This window comes from Garra rufa, chromosome 2 (genome assembly GCF_049309525.1).
Source record: "Garra rufa chromosome 2, GarRuf1.0, whole genome shotgun sequence".
NCBI classification, from domain to species: Eukaryota; Metazoa; Chordata; class Actinopteri; order Cypriniformes; family Cyprinidae; genus Garra; species Garra rufa.
The window spans coordinates 38,722,466-38,737,082 of record NC_133362.1 but is presented as its reverse complement, the minus strand read 5'-3'; positions in this window follow the sequence as shown (position 1 = coordinate 38,737,082).

Genomic DNA, 14,617 nt, shown 5'->3' with positions numbered 1-14,617 from the left:
CCTTCAATATCCATTTTCAAAAACTATCGGTTAATTAATCGGTATCGGCCAGCGTGGTCCAACCTAGCTATCGGTATCGGTAAAAACCAATATCGGTCGACCTCTACATATGAGTCCCTCAGTTGTTCTCAGTGTGAAAAAATGGATCTCAAAATCATAGTCATTGTTGGAAAGGGTTCAAATACACAAAAATGCTGAAAAAGCAAAGATGTTGTGGGATTTTTCTGAAGAACAGCGGACAGTTTAACTTTCATTTTGTGGATAAAACCCCAAAAACTTCACCCCACTTGAAGTCAGAATTGCGAGTTTGTATCTCATATTTCTGCGAAAAAAGTTAGAATTGCGAAATACAAAGTTTATATCTCACAATTCTGACTTTATAACTTGCAATTGTGCATTTGTATGACATATTTCTGAGAAAAAAAATCAGAATTGCAAGATATAAAGTTTGTATCTCGCAATTCTGACTTTATAACTTGCAATTGTGAGTTTGTATCACATATTTCCGAGAAAAAAAGTCAGAATTGTGAGTTTGTATCACATATTTCCGAGAAAAAAAGTCAGAATTGCGAGATGTGAACTCACAATTGCAAGAAAAGAATTTCAAAATTACCTTAATTAATTGAAGTCATAATTAGCTTTTTTACATTTTTTATTCAAGATGTATACATTTTTATTTTTTGCCTAGATATCTTTTTTTTTTTTTTTTTTTTTTCATTTAGAACTGCCCTCCAGAAGTTACAGAAGATATTTACATGTTTCCCAGAGGACAAAAATAGTTAAATTGACCCTGATCTTCAAATTCAAAAAGTTTTCACCCCCTGGCTGTTAATGCTTTCTGGAGCATCAGTGAGCATTTCAACCTTCTGTAATAGTTACATATGAGTCCCTCAGTTGTTCTCAGTGTGAAAAAATAGATTTCAAAATCTCACAGTCATTGTTGAAAAGGGTTCAAATACACAAAAATGCTGAAAAGCAAAGAAGTTGTGGGGCCTGAAGGATTTTTCTGTAGAACAGCAGGCAGTTTAACTGTTCAGGACAAACAAGGGACTCATGAACAACTATCACTAAACAAAAAAAAAAAAAAAATTAAAAGCTGTGGATTATTCAGGTAACAACACACTATTAAGAATCAAGTGTATGCTAACTTTTGAACAGGCTCAATTTTATACATTTTAAAAATCTATTATTTTCTCTTGTGGACTATATGTAAACATCTTTTATTTGAAATATCTTATTCAGGTCAGTACTACATAAAAAATAACATGCATTTTGTATGACCCCTCTTATTTTCGTAAAATAATTAACATTTTGCTGATTCTGCAAGGTGTATGTAAACTTTCGACTTCAACTGTATGTTTTATCAGAATTTACAGTCATAAGTATCTGTTTTATAAAGAGAATCATGTGGTCTGAGTCAGACACACATGGGCTGCCAGAGCTGGTTAGCTCAGAATAGGCTGTAGAGGACATGCATTGGTTCATGGGTTCATGCCCATATGTTTGGTCCATTTGGAGCAGAAGAGAGATAGTGGTACGGATCCTAACTTTGATCCTAACTCAACCCATCTGCCGGACAGGAATTTATCCAAACCTGCTTATGATGCTGCTAAAAGGCATAGGATGCCTGAGCATTGCATGTGGAACAATAACAATAACGTCAAGATGTTTGCGTACATATATATACTGCATATGAATGAGCCTGTGAGGTCAGGTTCTTTTTACCAGAATCTTATGCTTATGCTATGATGCCCTCCTTTTGCTCGCAGTCCTGAAATCTGTGCTAAAGAACACAGAAATGTTTGGTTTTGTTTACAATCATTTTTATTACTGACCTCAGGGAACTGGTTATTATGAAACTATTCTGTAATTCAATATTTTGTGGTTTAGTATCATTAAATTCTATTTTTTTGTCTCATTTTGATTTGAAACAGATTTGTTGCACATTGCCCCGCCCAAGGCAACTAGCGTATAATGCAATGTGTACGCTTTGACAGTGATGTATGAGTCTCCGGTGTTTAAGGCATATGTTCGTACACACTGCTACATGTGTGAGTCTGGTATACAAAACACACTCTCACATTTGCTCGCTGGAATTCAACAGTTCGCTGCTGAGGTGTCGTTGACAGTAGATTTTCACATTTTTAATAGTATACACATAATGACTGTTTCACAACTTGTGTACATAGGCAGCATTTTAAAGGGATACTCCAGACAAAAATGGAAATTCTCTCATCATTTAGACCAATAATTCTTTTCTGTAAGTGCACATAATGTAACTGAATAGGTTGCGAAATGTTTATGCTTTAAAAAGCACATACAGTCATCATGACAGTAATCCATTCGACTCCTAAAGATGAATCAGTGTTAAATGATAAGTATGCGGATGAAACATACTAATATTTTTAATGTTTTAACTATAAACCATCATTTACAGCCAAGAAGATTTACCAATTTGCACACAACAAAACTAAACGCATTAAACATTGTGAAGGCTCACTGAGAAGACAGTTCAATATGTCCATACAGAGCAAACTGTGGAAGCCTGTTAACACCACAGAATAAAAAATAAAAAAAAGGTTTATTTTTATCTCACAAATCTGACTTTTTTATCTGGCAATTTCATGATACAAACTTGCAATTCTGATTTTTTTCTAAGAATTGTGTGATATAAACATGCAGTTACAAGAAATAATTATGAGTTTGTGTCTCGCAGTTATGACTTTATAACACAATTATGAGTTATTCAGTCAGAAGTGTTAGATATAAACTCGCAGTTCTGAGGAAATGTATTTTTCCCCTCAGAATAGGACTTTATAACTTGCTATTGTGAGTTTATATCACATAATTCTGAGAAAAAAAGTCAGAATTGCGATTTTGTATCAAATATTTTGGAGGAAAAAAAGTCAGAATTGCGACTTTGTATCATAATTTTGAGAAAAAATGTCAGAATTGCAACTTTGTATTACATATTTCAGAGAAAAAATATCAGAATTGCGACTTTGTATTACATATTTCAGGGGAAAAAAGTCAGAACTGCGAGTTTGTATCACATAATTCTGAGAAAAAAGTCAGAATTGCGACTTTGCATTACATATTTCAGAAAAAAAAGTCAGAATTGAGAGTTTGTATCACATATTTGAGAAAAAAAGTCAAAATTGCGAGATACAAAGTTTATATCTCACAATTCTGATTTCATAACTTGAAATTTGCAAAAATTAGAAAAAAGTCAGAACTGCGAGTTTGTATCACACATTTATGAGAAAAAAGTCAGAACTGTGAGTTTGTATCACACAATTCTGAGGAAAAAAAGTCAGAATTGCTACTTTGCATTACATTTTTATGAGAAAAAGTCAGAACTGCGAGTTTGTATAACATAATTCTGAGAAAAAAAAGTCAGAATTGCGAGTTTGCATTACATATTTATAAGAAAAAAGTCAGAACTGCGAGTTTGTATCACACAATTCTGAGAAAAAAGTCAGAATTGCGAGTTTGTATAAAATATTTCTGAGAAAAAAAGTCAGAATTGCAAGTTTGCATCACATATTTATAAGAAAAAACTCAGAATTGTGAGTTTGCATCATATATTTATAAGAAAAAAGTCAGAACTGCAAGTTTGTATAACATATTTCTGAGAAAAAAAGTCAAAATTGCGAGTTTGCATCACATATTTTTGAGAAAAAAAGTCAGAATTGCGAGATACAAAATTTATATCACACAATTCTGATTTTATAACTTTAAATTTGCAAAAATTAGAAAAAAGTCAGAATTGTGAGTTTGTATAACATAATTCTGAGAAAAAAAAGTCAGAATTGCGAGTTTGCATCACATATTTATAAGAAAAAAGTCAGAATTGTGAGTTTGCATCATATATTTATAAGAAAAAAGTCAGAACTGCGAGTTTGTATAACATAATTCTGAGAAAAAAAAGTCAGAATTGCGAGTTTGCATTACATATTTATAAGAAAAAAGTCAGAACTGCGAGTTTGTATCACACAATTCTGAGAAAAAAGTCAGAATTGCGAGTTTGTATAAAATATTTCTGAGAAAAAAAGTCAGAATTGCAAGTTTGCATCACATATTTATAAGAAAAAACTCAGAATTGTGAGTTTGCATCATATATTTATAAGAAAAAAGTCAGAACTGCGAGTTTGTATAACATATTTCTGAGAAAAAAAGTCAAAATTGCGAGTTTGCATCACATATTTTTGAAAAAAAAAAGTCAGAATTGCGAGATACAAAATTTATATCACACAATTCTGATTTTATAACTTTAAATTAGCAAAAATTAGAAAAAAGTCAGAATTGTGAGTTTGTATAACATAATTCTGAGAAAAAAAAGTCAGAATTGCGAGTTTGCATCACATATTTATAAGAAAAAAGTCAGAACTGCGAGTTTGTATAACATATTTCTGAGAAAAAAAGTCAAAATTGCGAGTTCGCATCACATATTTATGAGAAAAAAGTCAGAATTGCGAGTTTGCATCACATATTTATAAGAAAAAAGTCAAAATTGCGAGTTTGTATAACATATTTCTGAGAAAAAAAGTCAGAATTGCGAGTTTGCATCACATATTTATGAGAAAAAAGTCAGAATTGCGAGTTTGCATCATATATTTATGAGAAAAAAGTCAGAATTGTGAGTTTGCACCATATATTTATAAGAAAAAAGTCAGAACTGCGAGTTTGTATAACATATTTCTGAGAAAAAAAGTCAGAACTGCGAGTTTGTATAAAATATTTCTGAGAAAAAAAGTCAGAATTGCAAGTTTGCATCACATATTTATAAGAAAAAAGTCAGAATTGTGAGTTTGCATCATATATTTATAAGAAAAAAGTCAGAACTGCGAGTTTGTATAACATATTTCTGAGAAAAAAAGTCAAAATTGCGAGTTTGCATCACATATTTATAAGAAAAAAGTCAGAATTGCGAGTTTGTATCACATATTTATAAGAAAAAAGTCAGAATTGCGAGTTTGTATCACATATTTTTGAAAAAAAGTCAGAATTGCGAGATACAAAATTTATATCACACAATTCTGATTTTATAACTTGAAATTTGCAAAAATGAGAAAAAAGTCAGAACTGCGAGTTTGTATCACATATTTATGAGAAAAAAGTCAGAATTGCGAGTTTGCATCACATATTTATGAGAAAAAAGTCAGAATTGCAAGTTTGTATCACATATTTATAAGAAAAAAGTCAGAATTGTGAGTTTGCATCACATATTTATGAGAAAAAAGTCAGAATTGCGAGTTTGTATCACATATTTATAAGAAAAAAGTCAGAATTGCGAGTTTGTATCACATATTTATAAGAAAAAAGTCAGAATTGTGAGTTTGTATCACATATTTTGGAAAAAAAAAGTCAGAATTGCGAGATACAAAATTTATATCACACAATTCTGATTTTATAACTTGAAATTTGCAAAAATTAGAAAAAAGTCAGAACTGCGAGTTTGTATCACATATTTATGAGAAAAAAGTCAGAATTGCGAGTTTGTATAACATATTTATGAGAAAAAAAGTCAGAACTGCGAGTTTGTATAAAATATTTCTGAGAAAAAATGTCTGAATTGCAAGTTTGCATCACATATTTATAAGAAAAAAGTCAGAACTGCGAGTTTGTATAACATATTTCTGAGAAAAAAAGTCAAAATTGCGAGTTTGCATCACATATTTATAAGAAAAAAGTCAGAATTGTGAGTTTGCATCATATATTTATGAGAAAAAAGTCAGAACTGCGAGTTTGTATAACATATTTCTGAGAAAAAAAGTCAAAATTGCGAGTTTGCATCACATATTTATAAGAAAAAAGTCAGAATTGCGAGTTTGTATCACATATTTATAAGAAAAAAGTCAGAATTGTGAGTTTGTATCACATATTTTGGAAAAAAAAAGTCAGAATTGCGAGATACAAAATTTATATCACACAATTCTGATTTTATAACTTGAAATTTGCAAAAATTAGAAAAAAGTCAGAACTGCGAGTTTGTATCACATATTTATGAGAAAAAAGTCAGAATTGCGAGTTTGTATAACATATTTATGAGAAAAAAAGTCAGAACTGCGAGTTTGTATAAAATATTTCTGAGAAAAAATGTCTGAATTGCAAGTTTGCATCACATATTTATGAGAAAAAAGTCAGAACTGCGAGTTTGTATAACATATTTCTGAGAAAAAAAGTCAGAATTGCGAGTTTGCATCACATATTTATAAGAAAAAAGTCAGAATTGCGAGTTTGTATCACATATTTTGGAAAAAAAAAGTCAGAATTGCGAGATACAAAATTGATATCACACAATTCTGATTTTATAACTTGAAATTTGCAAAAATTTGAAAAAAGTCAGAACTGCGAGTTTGTATCACATATTTATGAGAAAAAAGTCAGAATTGCGAGTTTGTATCACATATTTATAAGAAAAAAGTCAGAATTGTGAGTTTGTATCACATATTTTGGAAAAAAAAAGTCAGAATTGCGAGATACAAAATTTATATCACACAATTCTGATTTTATAACTTGAAATTTGCAAAAATTAGAAAAAAGTCAGAACTGCGAGTTTGTATCACATATTTATGAGAAAAAAGTCAGAACTGCGAGTTTGTATAACACAATTCTGAGAAAAAAGTCAGAATTGTGAGTTTGTATAACATTTCTGAGAAAAAAAAGTCAGAATTGTGACTTTGCATTACATTTTTATGAGAAAAAGTCAGAACTGCGAGTTTGTATCACAATTCTGAGAAAAAAAAGTCAGAATTGCGACTTTGCATCACATATTTATAAGAAAAAAGTCAGAACTGTCAAGAAAATTCAAGAGTTCATGGTGAATCAAATGCCAGATACAATAAATACTGCAAAATGTGGGACTTTTAATTATAAACAAGCTTAAAATACACTAGTACTCTTATTTTGAAATGTCTTTGCTTTACTATTTCCATCAATAGTAGATCATAAGCAACCACTTGACATAAATGCATGGTATTTACTGATTATGAGCTGCTTTGAAACCGTTATGTATCAAAGTATGCTACATTTTAACACGCGTCATTGCCTGTAAAGGTTTACTAATCATATTAGACCATATCACAATCATTGCTTTTCCATCCCCAAATTGAAGACCTTATACAATTATAATGATAAGACATATTTAAGACTTTAAATGCCCTTAAATTTGCTCAAACTTTTTGATTAGACTTTTTAGGAAGTCAGAATTGTGAGTTTGCATCACATATTTATAAGAAAAAAGTCAGAACTGCGAGTTTGTATCACATATTTCTGAGAAAAAGTCAGAATTGCGAGTTTGTATCACATATTTATGAGAAAAAAAGTCAAAATTGCGAGTTTGTATCACATATTTATGAGAAAAAAGTCAGAATTGCGAGTTTGTATAACACAATTCTGAGAAAAAAAAGTCAGAACTGCGAGTTTGTATAACACAATTCTGAGGAAAAAAGTCAGAACTGCGAGTTTGTATAACATTTCTGAGAAAAAAAGTCAGAATTGCGACTTTGCATTACATTTTTATGAGAAAAAAGTCAGAACTGCGAGTTTGTATCACAATTCTGAGAAAAAAGTCAGAATTGTGAGTTTGTATAACATATTTCTGAGAAAAAGTCAGAATTGTGAGTTTGTATAACATATTTCTGAGAAAAAGTCAGAATTGTGAGTTTGTATAACATATTTCTGAGAAAAAGTCAGAATTGTGAGTTTGCATCACATATTTATAAGAAAAAAGTCAGAACTGCGAGTTTGTATAACATATTTCTGAGAAAAAAAGTCAGAATTGCGAGTTTGCATCACATATTTATAAGAAAAAAGTCAAAATTGCGAGTTTGCATCACATGTTTATAAGAAAAAAGTCAGAACTGCGAGTTTGTATCACACAATTCTGAGAAAAAAGTCAGAACTGCGAGTTTGTATAACATATTTCTGAGAAAAAAAGTCAGAACTGCGAGTTTGTATAAAATATTTCTGAGAAAAAAAGTCAGAATTGCAAGTTTGCATCACATATTTATAAGAAAAGAGTCAGAATTGTGAGTTTGCATCATATATTTATAAGAAAAAAGTCAGAACTGCGAGTTTGTATAACATATTTCTGAGAAAAAAAGTCAAAATTGCGAGTTTGCATCACATATTTATAAGAAAAAAGTCAGAATTGCGAGTTTGTATCACATATTTATAAGAAAAAAGTCAGAATCGCGAGTTTGTATCACATATTTTTGAAAAAAAAGTCAGAATTGCGAGATACAAAATTTATATCACACAATTCTGATTTTATAACTTGAAATTTGCAAAAATTAGAAAAAAGTCAGAACTGCGAGTTTGTATCACATATTTATGAGAAAAAAGTCAGAACTGCGAGTTTGTATAACACAATTCTGAGAAAAAAGTCAGAATTGTGAGTTTGTATAACATTTCTGAGAAAAAAAAGTCAGAATTGCGACTTTGCATTACATTTTTATGAGAAAAAGTCAGAACTGCGAGTTTGTATCACAATTCTGAGAAAAAAAGTCAGAATTGCGACTTTGCATTACATTTTTATGAGAAAAAGTCAGAACTGCGAGTTTGTATCACAATTCTGAGAAAAAAAGTCAGAATTGCGACTTTGCATTACATTTTTATGAGAAAAAGTCAGAACTGCGAGTTTGTATCACAATTCTGAGAAAAAAAGTCAGAATTGCGACTTTGCATTACATTTTTATGAGAAAAAGTCAGAACTGCGAGTTTGTATCACAATTCTGAGAAAAAAAGTCAGAACTGCGAGTTTGTATCACATATTTATGAGAAAAAAGTCAGAACTGCGAGTTTGTATCACATATTTATGAGAAAAAAGTCAGAACTGCGAGTTTGTATAACATTTCTGAGAAAAAAAAGTCAGAATTGCGACTTTGCATTACATTTTTATGAGAAAAAGTCAGAACTGCGAGTTTGTATCACAATTCTGAGAAAAAAGTCAGAATTGCGACTTTGCATCACATATTTATAAGAAAAAAGTCAGAATTGTCAAGAAAATTCAAGAGTTCATGGTGAATCAAATGCCAGATACAATAAATACTGCAAAATGTGGGACTTTTAATTATAAACACGCTTAAAATACACTAGTACTCTTATTTTGAAATGTCTTTGCTTTACTATTTCCATCAATAGTAGATCATAAGCAACCACTTGACATAAATGCATGGTATTTATTGATTATGAACTGCTTTGAAACCGTTATGTATCAAAGTATGCTACATTTTAACACACGTCATTGCCTGTAAAGGTTTACTAATCATATTAGACCATATCACAATCATTGCTTTTCCATCCCCAAATTGAAGACCTTATACAATTATAATGATAAGACATATTTAAGACTTTAAATGCCCTTAAATTTGCTCAAACTTTTTGATTAGACTTTTTAGGCTCCACAAGGATATGTGTATATTGCGTTAATAATTTAACAAACTAACACCAAACTCTGAAAGTAATTGTTAAGAGTTAAGCCATATGGCATGATGAGTGCTAAGTGTGTGACACAGATTTTCTGCCTGTGTGGACTTTCTCAAATGAGTCACTTACGAGGCACCGTTTCAGTTAGTACACTGCTTTGGAAAGCAGTAAGTAGGCAGTAGACAGCAAGGCAACTCAAAGTGTTTGAAACAGAGCCAATGTGAGCAGATGTTGAGACCAACCCTATGAAAAGAGAGAGTATATGTGGACACTGAAACTTCTACGTACTCTCTAGTGGTTGCAGAGATTGCAAAGGCCACATGAAAGATGCAAGAGCAGTTGAAACCAAAGTGTTTGGTAGAAAAAAAATTACATCTCAGTACTATCCCACCAGTATTTTTACTAATTACAACCATGTTGTGTTTGAAGACATACTCGACTATACCAGATGAGACCAACACACACAAAAACTCATATATGCAGTGAAGCCAGCTGAAATAATAAAGCCGGTAATGACCCTACACAAAAGCCTGAGGGAGGGCCACTTTTCAGAGTTCATAGGAAAGATGAAGCTATTTTTCATTTGATGCTAGAAGCCGTGCACAGCTTTCATGTTATGTCCCAATCCATTGTTTTTTGTAACAAGAGTTTTAAATGTCTTGTCATTTCGCGCGAGCCGTAAGGGAAGCCACAGGGAACAGCCACATGAATTGATGTTACCAAATGCAGCCCTCATAAAACCAACAGTACAATACTCCAGAAGGACAAGCCTAATTGCTTAAATCTGCCACTGAATTATGTTTACAGGCCTTTCTGGTCAGTTTAGACCCTAAAAATATCAGCACTGTGTTTTGCAAAACTGTGTAGATCCCAAACAGTGATTGATGTTGACAAGCTGAGAGAGAAAGAAAGATTATTGAAACTTCCTGCTAGCCTAAGAGTAGGCTAAAATGCAGATTTTTTTTGGTTTGATGCTGGTTTTGGATGATAGACCAGCAGAGCTGTATCAGTGACCAGAAAAAGGTCACTGGTACAGTTGACCACTACACTCTTAAAAATAAAGGTTCTTCACGAAAGGTTCTTTGTGGCAAAAGAAGGTTCTTCAGATTATAAAAAGGTAAGAAAGAGATGGTTCTTTAAAGGGGTCATCAGATGCAAAACTCACTTTTACATGTTGTTTGAATATTAATGTGTGTTGGTAGTTTGTGTACACAGCCACCCTACAATGATAAAAATCCACCCAGCGGTATTTTATTAATCTTTAAAAGTAATATCCCCTTTTTAAAATCAGGTCCTTCTCAGCTTCTTATCGTTGTGACGAAACACAGTTGATTGACATGAGCGTCTTACTTTAGACCCGCCCTCACCAAGCTGAAACAGTCCGAATACGATCGCCATTGTGTGACTCAGGTGCAGAGGAAGACTCTAATTGAGCGGCTGAGGTGTTCTGTTGTTAGATGAAAGAATGAACACAGCAGTCGTCATTTACTCCGACATCTGAGCCGCTGAAGACGCAGAGGATTAACGTTACTTTCGGTTTTAAAAGGAAAGTGCCGATCCCGATCTACATATGCATCTATGTTCATGTGAATCATTCGTGATGCAGCTTCACCCACAGCAGAAGTGAGTATAAGGGTTTTAATGCATCTTTGCAAATGGCTTTTCTTAATAATGTGCTTGTTGGCAAGTTTCGCCGATAAATGCAGCTAAACGCGGCTAAATGCGGCTAAAGTAAACATTACAGCTCGTAATCCCACAGCAAAGAGTGGTGGGGTGAAGAGAGCTTATTTGCATTTAAAGGGCCGATGCAATAAAATGAGCTGATATTGTGCAGAGCTGATTTTGACAAGGTAAAAGGGTGTTTTTACACTACTATTGAGAACTTTTAACCAAAGTATATTGCAGACTTTTTATTAAGACCCTAAAGATTCATATGAACTTGTGGAAAATGGGCATCCGATGACCCCTTTAGAGAACCTTTGAATGGTTCTTTATGGAACCAAAAATGGTTCTTCTATGGCATTGCTTGAGGAACCTTTTAAAGCACCTTTATTTTTAAGAGTGTAAGATACGATGGGGCTAAAGGCACCTTTGATATTATATTCCTCTAAACCACTAGATGGCAGAAAAATGAGCCATAGCACTTTCCAAAACATCTACTTTTCAAGATTCAAGTGCAATTTTGTCTGATTTTTGTCTGTGCTTACATGATCTAATATTTGATGTTTTAAAAAATGTTTTAGATTTAAGTAGCAAATGAGAATCGCTAAAATTCTTGAATATATCTTGAGACAAGGGTCTTCTTAATGATTTTCAGTTTTGTTTAAGATGATTAAAGCAACAGCTTTTAAATAACGAAAGAATATGTAAAAGTATGGTATTTGGGGTAAAAAGCACCCCTGCTGTTGGAGCTAAAAGGCACAATAATTCTATTTGTTGACATGACATTGTTAGATTCAGATAGTAAATATTATTCAATATGTTGGGTGTCCATCTAAAAGATAATCACCATGTTAGGAAAGAAACCATCATTTTAAAAACATGCTATTAATCATATCATATAATAAAATATCATTTGTTATTACTACTGTAAATCTATATTAACTATTTTACTATGGGATCTCCTTAAATGCTTTCAGAATCTTTACATTTTAAAATAATTTTGTTTCTGTGTTTTAAAGTATATGTTTTATTTTAACATATTTTAATGACAGTATATTTATTGAACAAAAATTAATTCTTTTATGTATCAAAATAAGCAGGAAATAGTACAAACTTTGCTAAAGTGATTGTTTTGAACAAGTATTAACTCAGGCAATTAAAAAAAAAAACATTTTAGCTAAAGTATTTGTATCAATACTGTGTGTCACCTCATAAATTTTAAAGATTTTTAAACAAAATAAACGACTTGTATGATTTATTTTCGAACAAAATCTGTTGCTCCATAAATGTTCAATACAAAAGTATATATTTTTCTGCAATCATAGTGAAAAGAAAATTCTTTTTCTTAGGGTGTGCCTTTAGCCCCGTTGTACACTCTTAAAAATAAAGGTGCCTCACAATGCCATAGAACAACCCTTTTTGTTTAAATGGTTCCATAAAGAACCTTTAACATCTGAAGAACCTTTCTGTTTCACAAAAGGTTCTTCAGATTATAAAAAGGTAAGAAAGGGATGGTTCTTTAAAGAACCTTTGACTGAATGGTTCTTCATGGAACCAAAAATGGTTCTTCTATGGAATCGCCGTGAAGAAACTTTTAAAGCACGTTATTTTTAAGAATGTACCCTATTGCCTTTTATCACATTAGCATCCCATGCTAACATCCAGAACAGAACATTTGCTAGATTTGATTCTATAACTTAGAAAATCACATTTGCTCAAGCATGAGGGAGTGAAAAAACATCTCTGAGGAAAGCAATGAAGCTTGGTGAAAATAAATACCAATGCCAGGAGCCTCAGTTTACAGGGTTTGTTTATTTCCTCTTTATATTTCTTTTCCATTCTTAAATGACAGACTTCAACTTGTCTGGACCGCAAGCAGGAAATGCATTCGTGTCCAAAAAAATGCACAGCGATAACAGTTGTGATGTATTGTGGGATGTTACATAAAACGTTTAATGACTGCTATAGAGCAAGCGCCGCCCGCTGTTCGGATAGAGGAACAGAGAGATGAGGTAAGGACAGGAGACGTGTTTAAGATCCTGACAGTGTAAACCTGTCAGACTTTGTGCTTCTGCTAATAAATTCTCTAGTCTGTGGCGTAAATGTTTAAAAGCAAGTATTTAAAATGTCACATTTTAAAATGGTGTTCTCACTCATGTTTTTAACTGTCAAACACTGAACCCAAGGTGCCCAGCTTAAGGTGTAGCCTACGTCTTTCCTTCCTACAAGGCTTTATACAGTGACATTTTATATTGCAAGTATACGTTATGTATTTTATATTCCTTGCTGTGAAGAGGTTACACTGGCAGAACCTCAGAGAAAGACTTGGCTTGAAAAGAAGTCGCCATCCTTCCTCAACCACACCTAGGACAATCTTAAATATCCAGAACATTCCCAGACATATATAGTTGATGAATATCACAGTGGCTTGTGGTCAGAGCTTTCAAAGCCTTCAGAGAAATGATGACAACTATCTGGAGAGCAAAAAGACTGATGATTCAAAAGTTATCACTCTTTCAATAAAAAGTATTCATCGAATAAAAAATGGATGCTTAAAATTGCATTAAATGTGATGAATGCATGCAACCCCAATCATATGTTTTGTACACACTGCTGTCTGGCCCAGAGTAGGATCCCATATTCCTTGGTTAAAGCAGATGGGAAGACACTGCAGGGATTTGCTAACATTTTCCATGGTTTAGTGAGTCATCTCCAGATCTGCCCAGCTGTCTGTCTTCATTCAGAAATTAATACTGACCATGCATATTTGACTGTGAAAGGTCTAAATGTTCTCAGGCAGAGAGAAGAGAGGGAAACAAGAAACCTAAGAAGAAATGAAATTGTATCTGGCAACGTGAGACGAACATATTTTTAAAAAGAGATTTGTAAATAGAGAGATGTGGCTGAGCACCAGCAAAGATTCAATTCAATTTAGCAGCAGTGAAGGATTTGGTTCATTTAATGATTTGAATCTTTTAAGTCAGTTCACAAAAATGATTCATTCAGATTTGTTTATTGCTTCATTCTGTTGCCAGCTACTAGTGAGAGTGTTTTTGAATATGCTACATCATTGTATCGACAGATTTGTTTAAAAACAGTGAGTTCAAAAGTACAGCTACCAATCTACAAAGAGACTTTGTGAGGGTTATACCATAACGGAATACACATTTACTTGATCGTTTGAGGTCAAGTTTTATATAAACACAATGTAACAGACTCAGAACTCAAAACTTATGTATGTCATGAGTGTACCCAAGAGCATTTTTTGACTGCTGCTTACTGTGCCCTCCACTATAATATTGGCACCCTTGCTAAATATGAGCAAAGGTGGCTGTGAAAATAGATCTGCATTGATTATCTTTTAGATCTTTCATTCAAAAAATGCACAAAATTCTAACAATGGAAACTGGGTTGGGGGGGGGGGTTATCTCATTATGAAATAAATGTTTTTCTCTAGTTCAGGTTGGCCATAATTATTGGCACCCAATTATTTCAACATCCTTTTCCCAAAATAACAGCTCTG